We start from the raw sequence: 13,776 nt of genomic DNA, 5'->3' as shown, positions 1-13,776 counted from the left end.
TTTGCTGACAAGTCAAACACTTTGAAACATATATTGCAATCTCCTTCTTCATGCCTTCCCACCAATAATGACTTTGGAGATCTCTATACATCTTAGTGCTACCAGGATGCATGGTGTACTTTGAATTATGACCATCCCTCAGGATTTGATTTTTGATATCTGAGTCATTTGGAACACATATTCTATCCCCAAATCTCAATAGGCTATCCTCTGGAACTCGAAAATTCAGTTTCAATCCCTTTTCTACTTCATTCCTTAAGCAGATCAAGCGTCGATCTCGTAGTTGTCCTCCTTTAATTTGTTGAATGAGATCAGATTGCACTTGGACGGAGGCCATTAATATCATTGAGTCTTGCCCTTTTCTCATAACATTCGAATCATAATTCTCTTCTAATAACTTCCATTGCTTCACAACCAAAGTCGCCATAAAACTTGTAGATTTTCTACAAAGGGCATCTACTATAACATTAGCTTTACCCGGGTGATAACGAATGGTACAATCATAATCCTTTAGAAGTTTTATCCATCTTCTTAACTAATACCGGAGCACCCCATGATGAAACACTGGCATCAGAGCACCCTTATCTAATAGTCCTTGTAGTTGCTTTTACAATTCCACTTACTCAAATGGTGTCATTCTACAAAGAGGCTTAGATATTGGAATTGTCCCAAGGACGAAATCAAAAGTAAATTCATCCTCTCTGTCTAGAGATAATCTAGGCAAGTCATCTTAAGATACATCAGGCAAGGAGGTGAATCATACCCAATACTCTGAAAATAAAAGATGGGATGATCTAGTATACAAAAAGTGATCATTTTGTATAACAATCTATACTGGTATGATTGGAAGATAGTCAATCCATACTTAATATAATATCAAAACTCCAAATATCTAGGAGAACTAAATCAGTAAGAAGTTCGTGTTCTCCAATAGAAATCAAACAAGATGACCAGATCGAGTTTGTTATCAAACAATCCCTAATAGTCGTATTTACATATAGCATATAATCCAGTGGTTTAGGTTGAATGCCCATGTGATAAGCAAAATATTACGAATCAAATCATAAATGAGACACATGGTCAAACAAATATTTGCATTCTTTCAGAAACATGAATAGTACCTTCAACCACTAATTCAAAAGCTTTAGAATCATATTCCGTGATAACATACACTCTGACATGGGCTGATGATTTATGCGGCAGCGATTCTTTCTTCTTGTCCAAAGGGCAGTCTTTCATTTTATGATCCAAATTTTTATAAGCAAAATAGGCTCCAGTCACCTACAAATACAAACTTATTTCATAATTTAACTTGCATCATACTCATGATTGAATCTTTTGTGGTAACTTCCCTTTTCAAATCGATGATGTCTTGACCCTCTTATTATCACATTCAGATTCATTTCTAATCTTTTTTTTTCTTTTTTTGGGTAAACTTGTCCTTTCTATTGCTGTCCTTGATCTCTAGAATTCTTTGGATCATCAGAATAATTTCGTGCATCAAATATCTTCTCCAATCACATCATCTATTTTTCTACTACCAATGTATTAGGTTCACCATGCTTCTACAGCGCTACTCTGATTTAATATCCTCGATCAACCCTTTTATCGTACTTCATTAATCAAAAGCAGATGAAGTAGGAGGACTAAATGACCTCGTCATCCTAAATTCCAAAAATGCATCAAAGAAAATTTTCACCAATCACTATAGTTCACTAGACCTCAATATATTTTGCACGTCAACATATCAAATATTTCAGTGAACCTCAAACCATGCTCTGATACCACTCTGTCACGCCCCCCCCCCCCCCCCCGAATTTAATTCTCATTTAGGAGGTGTGAACCTAATTCAAGATTAATAATATTTAATTCAACAAACAATCCAGGATCCAATCACACATTTGAGGTCACTAAGAAAAACATTCAAGTCATTCACCTCTACAATCCACAATTCACAAAACCTGTACAGTTTATAATCATACATCATGTCACTAGATGATTCTTAAAATCCAAAAGCAACTTAACTAAACCATAACTATATCATAAATCCATAAGCGCGGCAATTAATGCAATCACAAAACCAACATATACTACATGTTTATATCAGTACACAGTTTAGACTTAACATTTCCAAAATCCTGACGTAAGAGGTACTTATCAAATATTTACAAGATACATCAATCTAGATTTGTCATTGATATTTCATTACACCCAAAAAGAACTTATACAACATCAACCTAATCAAGTACAAAATATTTGCCCCAAAATCTTCTAGTCTTCCACTGCCTCAACCCAATTTACACATTTTAGTGAGCGATAAGCTATCCTGAAAAATTTATATAGCAACGGGGTGAGCATATAAAGCTCAGCAAATGACTAACATATCCATAGCAAAGAGGACAGTTTTCAAACAAATGAGGTATCAAAATACAAAGCAGAGATACAGGATGAAACAGTAGCATGTTTTGTTTGAATGCAGAATTTCAATATCATATCGTTCGAAGCACGTTTTATTCATACAATCGAGGAAAGGTAATTGGAGCATATCATTGGCATAAGGAGCATATCGATGACATATGGTAGTTTTCAAGGTATAACAAGGACTTATAACATTTCATAAATATATCAAAGAACAAAACATGAATAGAAGCTCAAATGTCACATGACGATGCAAACATATCAATCTTATCCAAAGCATGTACAGAAACACATAACCAAAGCTCTGGAAATCATATCAAACATACAGAAGGTGTAGTGGGATCTCAGTCAGAATGTGATTCATCCATTTCTGAATGACCACCTGACAAAAGTCTCCCACGTCTGGGAGCTCCATCCACCCACGTCTAGGTGAAGTCAAAGGGGGGCCGGCAGAGCATCGCAGGCTCTAAGCACATACCCACATAGCGGGCAACAAGCGCATATCCCACATAGCGGGATCCCACATAGCGGGCAACAAGCGCATATCCTTTACCATTTCTAGCAAGGGTCCAGACAATCCCACACACCAGAGTACAAGAGGGTAGTTTTAACAATAAGCAGCATATATCGGAAGCACACGCGGAACAACAAAGCGTACATGTGCCTTTACGAGTCAATCCGAAGTAAGCAATAATCTTTCACAAGTATATTCAGATTTGAAAGGAAACAAAAGCAAGAGCATACAAGGATTTCAAGAAATCACATATAGCTCAATTGAAATAAGAAGTTAGGTGAATACAATGGCCAACGAAATGAAACTGGAAGAGGCACATTTCAAAAGCAAATGCGGAACAATGGGATGCATGTGCCGAATTACGATGCAAACATGAACTTTAGATGATAGCTGCAGATATACAAATAAATAAAGGACTAAAGTATACAGGAATTTAAGATAATAATGTAAAGCTTAACTGAAGTAAGAGTTTTTTGCCAAAATTGATTTCCAAAGGAAAGTAACAAGGAAAGCCGAAATCGACCAAAGCTCGATTCTGGCAGAATTTGATAGGAACATTGTATGAACTATTTGGATAACCAATTATGCTCCAATTTATACAAAATAGGTGTCATTAGAAAGATTTGTCAATCTAGTTTTATGCAAATTAAGTTTTACAAGATTTGGAATTTACAACCGGGAGTTACAGATAATTTCGCAGCGAAAGGTCTGAAAATATTAGCTCTGTTTTACTGAATCCATAGGGTCGATGAAAGCAGATGTTTCAGTTAGCAATTGTACTCCAAAAATTTCAAATCAGGTATATACAGAAAGCATTTTGAGTCTAGCTTCGAATAAAGCATACTTTGTATGAATCTGAGTTCACAACAGAAAGTTATAAGTAGTTAAGCAACAAGAGGTCAGAAATTTCGGTCCCTGTTTTGTAGAATCTGTAGGGTTAATTTAAACAGAAGTCTTAGTAGGCATTTAAACTCCAAATCATTCGATATTTATATCAAAATAAATATTTTCTTGTCTACTTTCAAATGGAACAGGCTTTGTCTAAATCAGAGTTTATTACAAAATGTTATGACCGAAACATTGCATAGAGGTCAGATTACCGAAAAATTACAGATTCATAACTTTATATCAAAACGAAAGAAGGTCTGGTTCCCAGTTGAAATCTTTCAAATTTTACAGAATAAAAATGAAAACAGAGATTAAGGTTACTGTGGAATTGGGTTAGAACACTTGCCTTCAAATTATTTGAATCCCAAATGTGAGAAAATTGATGAAAAACCTCAAGCTCTTCTTCTTCTTCTTCTTCTCTCAAACTCACGTTGGCTGCAACTCTTCAGGTTTGTTTTCTTTAACCTTTCATCTAATTATTTAGGTTTTGGCTAATACAAAAGTTGCAAGGTGTCATGCATGCATGAAAGGGGCTAGGTGTCATCTTTAGAGCAAAGATAAGTGGCACAACCTTATGTTAGTTAGTGACACATGTCCACTATATATATATATATATTTTTTTTCTAACTTAAATCTGAATCTTTCATAAATTATATCAAACTTCTAATATTTACTCTTAGGTCCCTAGCCATAAACCTTTAATATAATATCATTTAATATAAAATAATTATTAAATAATCCTTATTTTTACAAACAAACCTTTTACTAAATTTTTAAAAATGGGGGATGTTACACTCTCCCCTCCTTAAAAAAAAATTTAGTCCTCTAAATTTATCATACCTCATTCGACGAAAAGATGAGGATAAGCTTTCATCATTTCTTCCTCAAGCTCCCAAGTTGTTTCCTCTCCAGAATGATATCTCCAGATCACTTTAACTAGAGGGATAACCCGATTCCTCAAGATCTTTTCTTTTCTATCAATAATCTGAGTGGGCTCTTCCACATAAGACAAGTATTTATCAATCACCATCGTCTCATACTTAATGATATGAGAGGGATCAGGTATATACTTTCTGATCATTGAAACATGAAATATATCATGGATATGGCACAATGATGGTGGCAAGGCAATCCTGTAAGCGACAGAACCAACCCTCTCAAGAATCTCAAAAGGTCCAATAAATCTTGGGCTTAACTTTCCTTTCTTCCCAAATCTTACAATGCCTTTAGAAGGGGAGACCTTTAGGAATATAAAATCCCCGATTTGAAACTCAATATTTTGTCTTCTGTTATCAGCATAACTCTTTTGACGACTCTGAGCAGTTGAATTTTCTCAGTAGTCTCTTGTACTTTTTCTGGTGCTAATAACTTTCTGTCGCCAATTTCTTCCCAACATATAGGCGTCCTGCACTTTCGCCCATATAAAGCTTCATAAGGAGCCATCTGAATACTTGAATGATAACTATTATTGTAAGTGAACTCAATAAGAGAGATATCTTTATCCCATTCACCTTTCCAATCCATAACATAGGCTCGAAGCAAATCTTCAAGTGTTTGAATGGTTCTTTCTGATTGACCATCAGTTCGAGGGTGATAAGCAGTGCTAAACTTGACTTTAGTGCCAATAGATTCCTGTAACCTTCTCCAAAATCTAGATAGAAATCTGGAGTCTCTGCTAGAGATTATCTTCTTTGGAACATCATTAAGTCTTACTATTTCATTTATATATAAATCTGCAAGCCTATCAAGAGAATAAGTAATATTGATCGGTAGAAAATGTGCAGATTTCGTTAACCTATCAATGATAACCCAAATAGCATCATGCTTTCTAGAAGTTCGGGGTAGTCCTGAAATAAAGTCCATGGTAATACATTCTCATTTCCATTCAGGAATATCTAAAGGTTGAAACAAACCTCCAGGTCTTTCGTGTTCTGCTTTGATTTGCTGACAAGTCAAACACTTTGAAACATATATTGCAATCTCCTTCTTCATGCCTTCCCACCAATAATGACTTTGGAGATCTCTATACATCTTAGTGCTACCAGGATGCATGGTGTACTTTGAATTATGACCATCCCTCAGGATTTGATTTTTGATATCTGAGTCATTTGGAACACATATTCTATCCCCAAATCTCAATAGGCTATCCTCTGGAACTCGAAAATTCAGTTTCAATCCCTTTTCTACTTCATTCCTTAAGCAGATCAAGCGTCGATCTCGTAGTTGTCCTCCTTTAATTTGTTGAATGAGATCAGATTGCACTTGGACGGAGGCCATTAATATCATTGAGTCTTGCCCTTTTCTCATAACATTCGAATCATAATTCTCTTCTAATAACTTCCATTGCTTCACAACCAAAGTCGCCATAAAACTTGTAGATTTTCTACAAAGGGCATCTACTATAACATTAGCTTTACCCGGGTGATAACGAATGGTACAATCATAATCCTTTAGAAGTTTTATCCATCTTCTTAACTAACACCGGAGCACCCCATGATGAAACACTGGCATCAGAGCACCCTTATCTAATAGTCCTTGTAGTTGCTTTTACAATTCCACTTACTCAAATGGTGTCATTCTACAAAGAGGCTTAGATATTGGAATTGTCCCAAGGACGAAATCAAAAGCAAATTCATCCTCTCTGTCTAGAGATAATCTAGGCAAGTCATCTTAAGATACATCAGGCAAGGAGGTGAATCATACCCAATACTCTGAAAATAAAAGATGGGATGATCTAGTATACAAAAAGTGATCATTTTGTATAACAATCTATACTGGTATGATTGGAAGATAGTCAATCCATACTTAATATAATATCAAAACTCCAAATATCTAGGAGAACTAAATCAGTAAGAAGTTCGTGTTCTCCAATAGAAATCAAACAAGATGACCAGATCGAGTTTGTTATCAAACAATCCCTAATAGTCGTATTTACATATAGCATATAATCCAGTGGTTTAGGTTGAATGCCCATGTGATAAGCAAAATATTACGAATCAAATCATAAATGAGACACATGGTCAAACAAATATTTGCATTCTTTCAGAAACATGAATAGTACCTTCAACCACTAATTCAAAAGCTTTAGAATCATATTCCGTGATAACATACACTCTGACATGGGCTGATGATTTATGCGGCAGCGATTCTTTCTTCTTGTCCAAAGGGCAGTCTTTCATTTTATGATCCAAATTTTTATAAGCAAAATAGGCTCCAGTCACCTACAAATACAAACTTATTTCATAATTTAACTTGCATCATACTCATGATTGAATCTTTTGTGGTAACTTCCCTTTTCAAATCGATGATGTCTTGACCCTCTTATTATCACATTCAGATTCATTTCTAATCTTTTTTTTTCTTTTTTTGGGTAAACTTGTCCTTTCTATTGCTGTCCTTGATCTCTAGAATTCTTTGGATCATCAGAATAATTTCGTGCATCAAATATCTTCTCCAATCACATCATCTATTTTTCTACTACCAATGTATTAGGTTCACCATGCTTCTACAGCGCTACTCTGATTTAATATCCTCGATCAACCCTTTTATCGTACTTCATTAATCAAAAGCAGATGAAGTAGGAGGACTAAATGACCTCGTCATCCTAAATTCCAAAAATGCATCAAAGAAAATTTTCACCAATCACTATAGTTCACTAGACCTCAATATATTTTGCACGTCAACATATCAAATATTTCAGTGAACCTCAAACCATGCTCTGATACCACTCTGTCACGCCCCCCCCCCCCCCCCGAATTTAATTCTCATTTAGGAGGTGTGAACCTAATTCAAGATTAATAATATTTAATTCAACAAACAATCCAGGATCCAATCACACATTTGAGGTCACTAAGAAAAACATTCAAGTCATTCACCTCTACAATCCACAATTCACAAAACCTGTGCAGTTTATAATCATACATCATGTCACTAGATGATTCTTAAAATCCAAAAGCAACTTAACTAAACCATAACTATATCATAAATCCATAAGCGCGGCAATTAATGCAATCACAAAACCAACATATACTACATGTTTATATCAGTACACAGTTTAGACTTAACATTTCCAAAATCCTGACGTAAGAGGTACTTATCAAATATTTACAAGATACATCAATCTAGATTTGTCATTGATATTTCATTACACCCAAAAAGAACTTATACAACATCAACCTAATCAAGTACAAAATATTTGCCCCAAAATCTTCTAGTCTTCCACTGCCTCAACCTAATTTACACATTTTAGTGAGCGATAAGCTATCCTGAAAAATTTATATAGCAACGGGGTGAGCATATAAAGCTCAGCAAATGACTAACATATCCATAGCAAAGAGGACAGTTTTCAAACAAATGAGGTATTAAAATACAAAGCAGAGATACAGGATGAAACAGTAGCATGTTTTGTTTGAATGCAGAATTTCAATATCATATCGTTCGAAGCACGTTTTATTCATACAATCGAGGAAAGGTAATTGGAGCATATCATTGGCATAAGGAGCATATCGATGACATATGGTAGTTTTCAAGGTATAACAAGGACTTATAACATTTCATAAATATATCAAAGAACAAAACATGAATAGAAGCTCAAATGTCACATGACGATGCAAACATATCAATCTTATCCAAAGCATGTACAGAAACACATAACCAAAGCTCTGGAAATCATATCAAATATACAGAAGGTGTAGTGGGATCTCAGTCAGAATGTGATTCATCCATTTCTGAATGACCACCTGACAAAAGTCTCCCACGTCTGGGAGCTCCATCCACCCACGTCTAGGTGAAGTCAAAGGGGGGCCGGCAGAGCATCGCAGGCTCTAAGCACATACCCACATAGCGGGCAACAAGCGCATATCCCACATAGCGGGATCCCACATAGCGGGCAACAAGCGCATATCCTTTACCATTTCTGGCAAGGGTCCAGACAATCCCACACACCAGAGTACAAGAGGGTAGTTTTAACAATAAGCAGCATATATCGGAAGCACACGCGGAACAACAAAGCGTACATGTGCCTTTACGAGTCAATCCGAAGTAAGCAATAATCTTTCACAAGTATATTCAGATTTGAAAGGAAACAAAAGCAAGAGCATACAAGGATTTCAAGAAATCACATATAGCTCAATTGAAATAAGAAGTTAGGTGAATACAATGGCCAACGAAATGAAACTGGAAGAGGCACATTTCAAAAGCAAATGCGGAACAATGGGATGCATGTGCCGAATTACGATGCAAACATGAACTTTAGATGATAGCTGCAGATATACAAATAAATAAAGGACTAAAGTATACAGGAATTTAAGATAATAATGTAAAGCTTAACTGAAGTAAGAGTTTTTTGCCAAAATTGATTTCCAAAGGAAAGTAACAAGGAAAGCCGAAATCGACCAAAGCTCGATTCTGGCAGAATTTGATAGGAACATTGTATGAACTATTTGGATAACCAATTATGCTCCAATTTATACAAAATAGGTGTCATTAGAAAGATTTGTCAATCTAGTTTTATGCAAATTAAGTTTTACAAGATTTGGAATTTACAACCGGGAGTTACAGATAATTTCGCAGCGAAAGGTCTGAAAATATTAGCTCTGTTTTACTGAATCCATAGGGTCGATGAAAGCAGATGTTTCAGTTAGCAATTGTACTCCAAAAATTTCAAATCAGGTATATACAGAAAGCATTTTGAGTCTAGCTTCGAATAAAGCATACTTTGTATGAATCTGAGTTCACAACAGAAAGTTATAAGTAGTTAAGCAACAAGAGGTCAGAAATTTCGGTCCCTGTTTTGTAGAATCTGTAGGGTTAATTTAAACAGAAGTCTTAGTAGGCATTTAAACTCCAAATCATTCGATATTTATATCAAAATAAATATTTTCTTGTCTACTTTCAAATGGAACAGGCTTTGTCTAAATCAGAGTTTATTACAAAATGTTATGACCGAAACATTGCATAGAGGTCAGATTACCGAAAAATTACAGATTCATAACTTTATATCAAAACGAAAGAAGGTCTGGTTCCCAGTTGAAATCTTTCAAATTTTACAGAATAAAAATGAAAACAGAGATTAAGGTTACTGTGGAATTGGGTTAGAACACTTGCCTTCAAATTATTTGAATCCCAAATGTGAGAAAATTGATGAAAAACCTCAAGCTCTTCTTCTTCTTCTTCTTCTCTCAAACTCACGTTGGCTGCAACTCTTCAGGTTTGTTTTCTTTAACCTTTCATCTAATTATTTAGGTTTTGGCTAATACAAAAGTTGCAAGGTGTCATGCATGCATGAAAGGGGCTAGGTGTCATCTTTAGAGCAAAGATAAGTGGCACAACCTTATGTTAGTTAGTGACACATGTCCACTATATATATATATATTTTTTTTTTCTAACTTAAATCTGAATCTTTCATAAATTATATCAAACTTCTAATATTTACTCTTAGGTCCCTAGCCATAAACCTTTAATATAATATCATTTAATATAAAATAATTATTAAATAATCCTTATTTTTACAAACAAACCTTTTACTAAATTTTTAAAAATGGGGGATGTTACACTCTCCCCTCCTTAAAAAAAAATTTAGTCCTCTAAATTTATCATACCTCATTCGACGAAAAGATGAGGATAAGCTTTCATCATTTCTTCCTCAAGCTCCCAAGTTGTTTCCTCTCCAGAATGATATCTCCAGATCACTTTAACTAGAGGGATAACCCGATTCCTCAAGATCTTTTCTTTTCTATCAATAATCTGAGTGGGCTCTTCCACATAAGACAAGTCTTTATCAATCACCATCGTCTCATACTTAATGATATGAGAGGGATCAGGTATATACTTTCTGATCATTGAAACATGAAATATATCATGGATATGGCACAATGATGGTGGCAAGGCAATCCTGTAAGCGACAGAACCAACCCTCTCAAGAATCTCAAAAGGTCCAATAAATCTTGGGCTTAACTTTCCTTTCTTCCCAAATCTTACAATGCCTTTAGAAGGGGAGACCTTTAGGAATATAAAATCCCCGATTTGAAACTCAATATTTTGTCTTCTGTTATCAGCATAACTCTTTTGACGACTCTGAGCAGTTGAATTTTCTCAGTAGTCTCTTGTACTTTTTCTGGTGCTAATAACTTTCTGTCGCCAATTTCTTCCCAACATATAGGCGTCCTGCACTTTCGCCCATATAAAGCTTCATAAGGAGCCATCTGAATACTTGAATGATAACTATTATTGTAAGTGAACTCAATAAGAGAGATATCTTTATCCCATTCACCTTTCCAATCCATAACATAGGCTCGAAGCAAATCTTCAAGTGTTTGAATGGTTCTTTCTGATTGACCATCAGTTCGAGGGTGATAAGCAGTGCTAAACTTGACTTTAGTGCCAATAGATTCCTGTAACCTTCTCCAAAATCTAGATAGAAATCTGGAGTCTCTGCTAGAGATTATCTTCTTTGGAACATCATTAAGTCTTACTATTTCATTTATATATAAATCTGCAAGCCTATCAAGAGAATAAGTAATATTGATCGGTAGAAAATGTGCAGATTTCGTTAACCTATCAATGATAACCCAAATAGCATCATGCTTTCTAGAAGTTCGGGGTAGTCCTGAAATAAAGTCCATGGTAATACATTCTCATTTCCATTCAGGAATATCTAAAGGTTGAAACAAACCTCCAGGTCTTTCGTGTTCTGCTTTGATTTGCTGACAAGTCAAACACTTTGAAACATATATTGCAATCTCCTTCTTCATGCCTTCCCACCAATAATGACTTTGGAGATCTCTATACATCTTAGTGCTACCAGGATGCATGGTGTACTTTGAATTATGACCATCCCTCAGGATTTGATTTTTGATATCTGAGTCATTTGGAACACATATTCTATCCCCAAATCTCAATAGGCTATCCTCTGGAACTCGAAAATTCAGTTTCAATCCCTTTTCTACTTCATTCCTTAAGCAGATCAAGCGTCGATCTCGTAGTTGTCCTCCTTTAATTTGTTGAATGAGATCAGATTGCACTTGGACGGAGGCCATTAATATCATTGAGTCTTGCCCTTTTCTCATAACATTCGAATCATAATTCTCTTCTAATAACTTCCATTGCTTCACAACCAAAGTCGCCATAAAACTTGTAGATTTTCTACAAAGGGCATCTACTATAACATTAGCTTTACCCGGGTGATAACGAATGGTACAATCATAATCCTTTAGAAGTTTTATCCATCTTCTTAACTAACACCGGAGCACCCCATGATGAAACACTGGCATCAGAGCACCCTTATCTAATAGTCCTTGTAGTTGCTTTTACAATTCCACTTACTCAAATGGTGTCATTCTACAAAGAGGCTTAGATATTGGAATTGTCCCAAGGACGAAATCAAAAGCAAATTCATCCTCTCTGTCTAGAGATAATCTAGGCAAGTCATCTTAAGATACATCAGGCAAGGAGGTGAATCATACCCAATACTCTGAAAATAAAAGATGGGATGATCTAGTATACAAAAAGTGATCATTTTGTATAACAATCTATACTGGTATGATTGGAAGATAGTCAATCCATACTTAATATAATATCAAAACTCCAAATATCTAGGAGAACTAAATCAGTAAGAAGTTCGTGTTCTCCAATAGAAATCAAACAAGATGACCAGATCGAGTTTGTTATCAAACAATCCCTAATAGTCGTATTTACATATAGCATATAATCCAGTGGTTTAGGTTGAATGCCCATGTGATAAGCAAAATATTACGAATCAAATCATAAATGAGACACATGGTCAAACAAATATTTGCATTCTTTCAGAAACATGAATAGTACCTTCAACCACTAATTCAAAAGCTTTAGAATCATATTCCGTGATAACATACACTCTGACATGGGCTGATGATTTATGCGGCAGCGATTCTTTCTTCTTGTCCAAAGGGCAGTCTTTCATTTTATGATCCAAATTTTTATAAGCAAAATAGGCTCCAGTCACCTACAAATACAAACTTATTTCATAATTTAACTTGCATCATACTCATGATTGAATCTTTTGTGGTAACTTCCCTTTTCAAATCGATGATGTCTTGACCCTCTTATTATCACATTCAGATTCATTTCTAATCTTTTTTTTTCTTTTTTTGGGTAAACTTGTCCTTTCTATTGCTGTCCTTGATCTCTAGAATTCTTTGGATCATCAGAATAATTTCGTGCATCAAATATCTTCTCCAATCACATCATCTATTTTTCTACTACCAATGTATTAGGTTCACCATGCTTCTACAGCGCTACTCTGATTTAATATCCTCGATCAACCCTTTTATCGTACTTCATTAATCAAAAGCAGATGAAGTAGGAGGACTAAATGACCTCGTCATCCTAAATTCCAAAAATGCATCAAAGAAAATTTTCACCAATCACTATAGTTCACTAGACCTCAATATATTTTGCACGTCAACATATCAAATATTTCAGTGAACCTCAAACCATGCTCTGATACCACTCTGTCACGCCCCCCCCCCCCCCCCGAATTTAATTCTCATTTAGGAGGTGTGAACCTAATTCAAGATTAATAATATTTAATTCAACAAACAATCCAGGATCCAATCACACATTTGAGGTCACTAAGAAAAACATTCAAGTCATTCACCTCTACAATCCACAATTCACAAAACCTGTGCAGTTTATAATCATACATCATGTCACTAGATGATTCTTAAAATCCAAAAGCAACTTAACTAAACCATAACTATATCATAAATCCATAAGCGCGGCAATTAATGCAATCACAAAACCAACATATACTACATGTTTATATCAGTACACAGTTTAGACTTAACATTTCCAAAATCCTGACGTAAGAGGTACTTATCAAATATTTACAAGATACATCAATCTAGATTTGTCATTGATATTTCATTACACCCAAAAAGAACTTATACAACATCAACCTAATCAAGTACAAAATATTT

Source organism: Musa acuminata, chromosome BXJ1-1 (assembly GCF_036884655.1).
Source record: "Musa acuminata AAA Group cultivar baxijiao chromosome BXJ1-1, Cavendish_Baxijiao_AAA, whole genome shotgun sequence".
NCBI classification, from domain to species: Eukaryota; Viridiplantae; Streptophyta; class Magnoliopsida; order Zingiberales; family Musaceae; genus Musa; species Musa acuminata.
The sequence above is the reverse complement of the archived record's forward strand: the minus strand, read 5'-3'. Positions refer to the sequence as shown.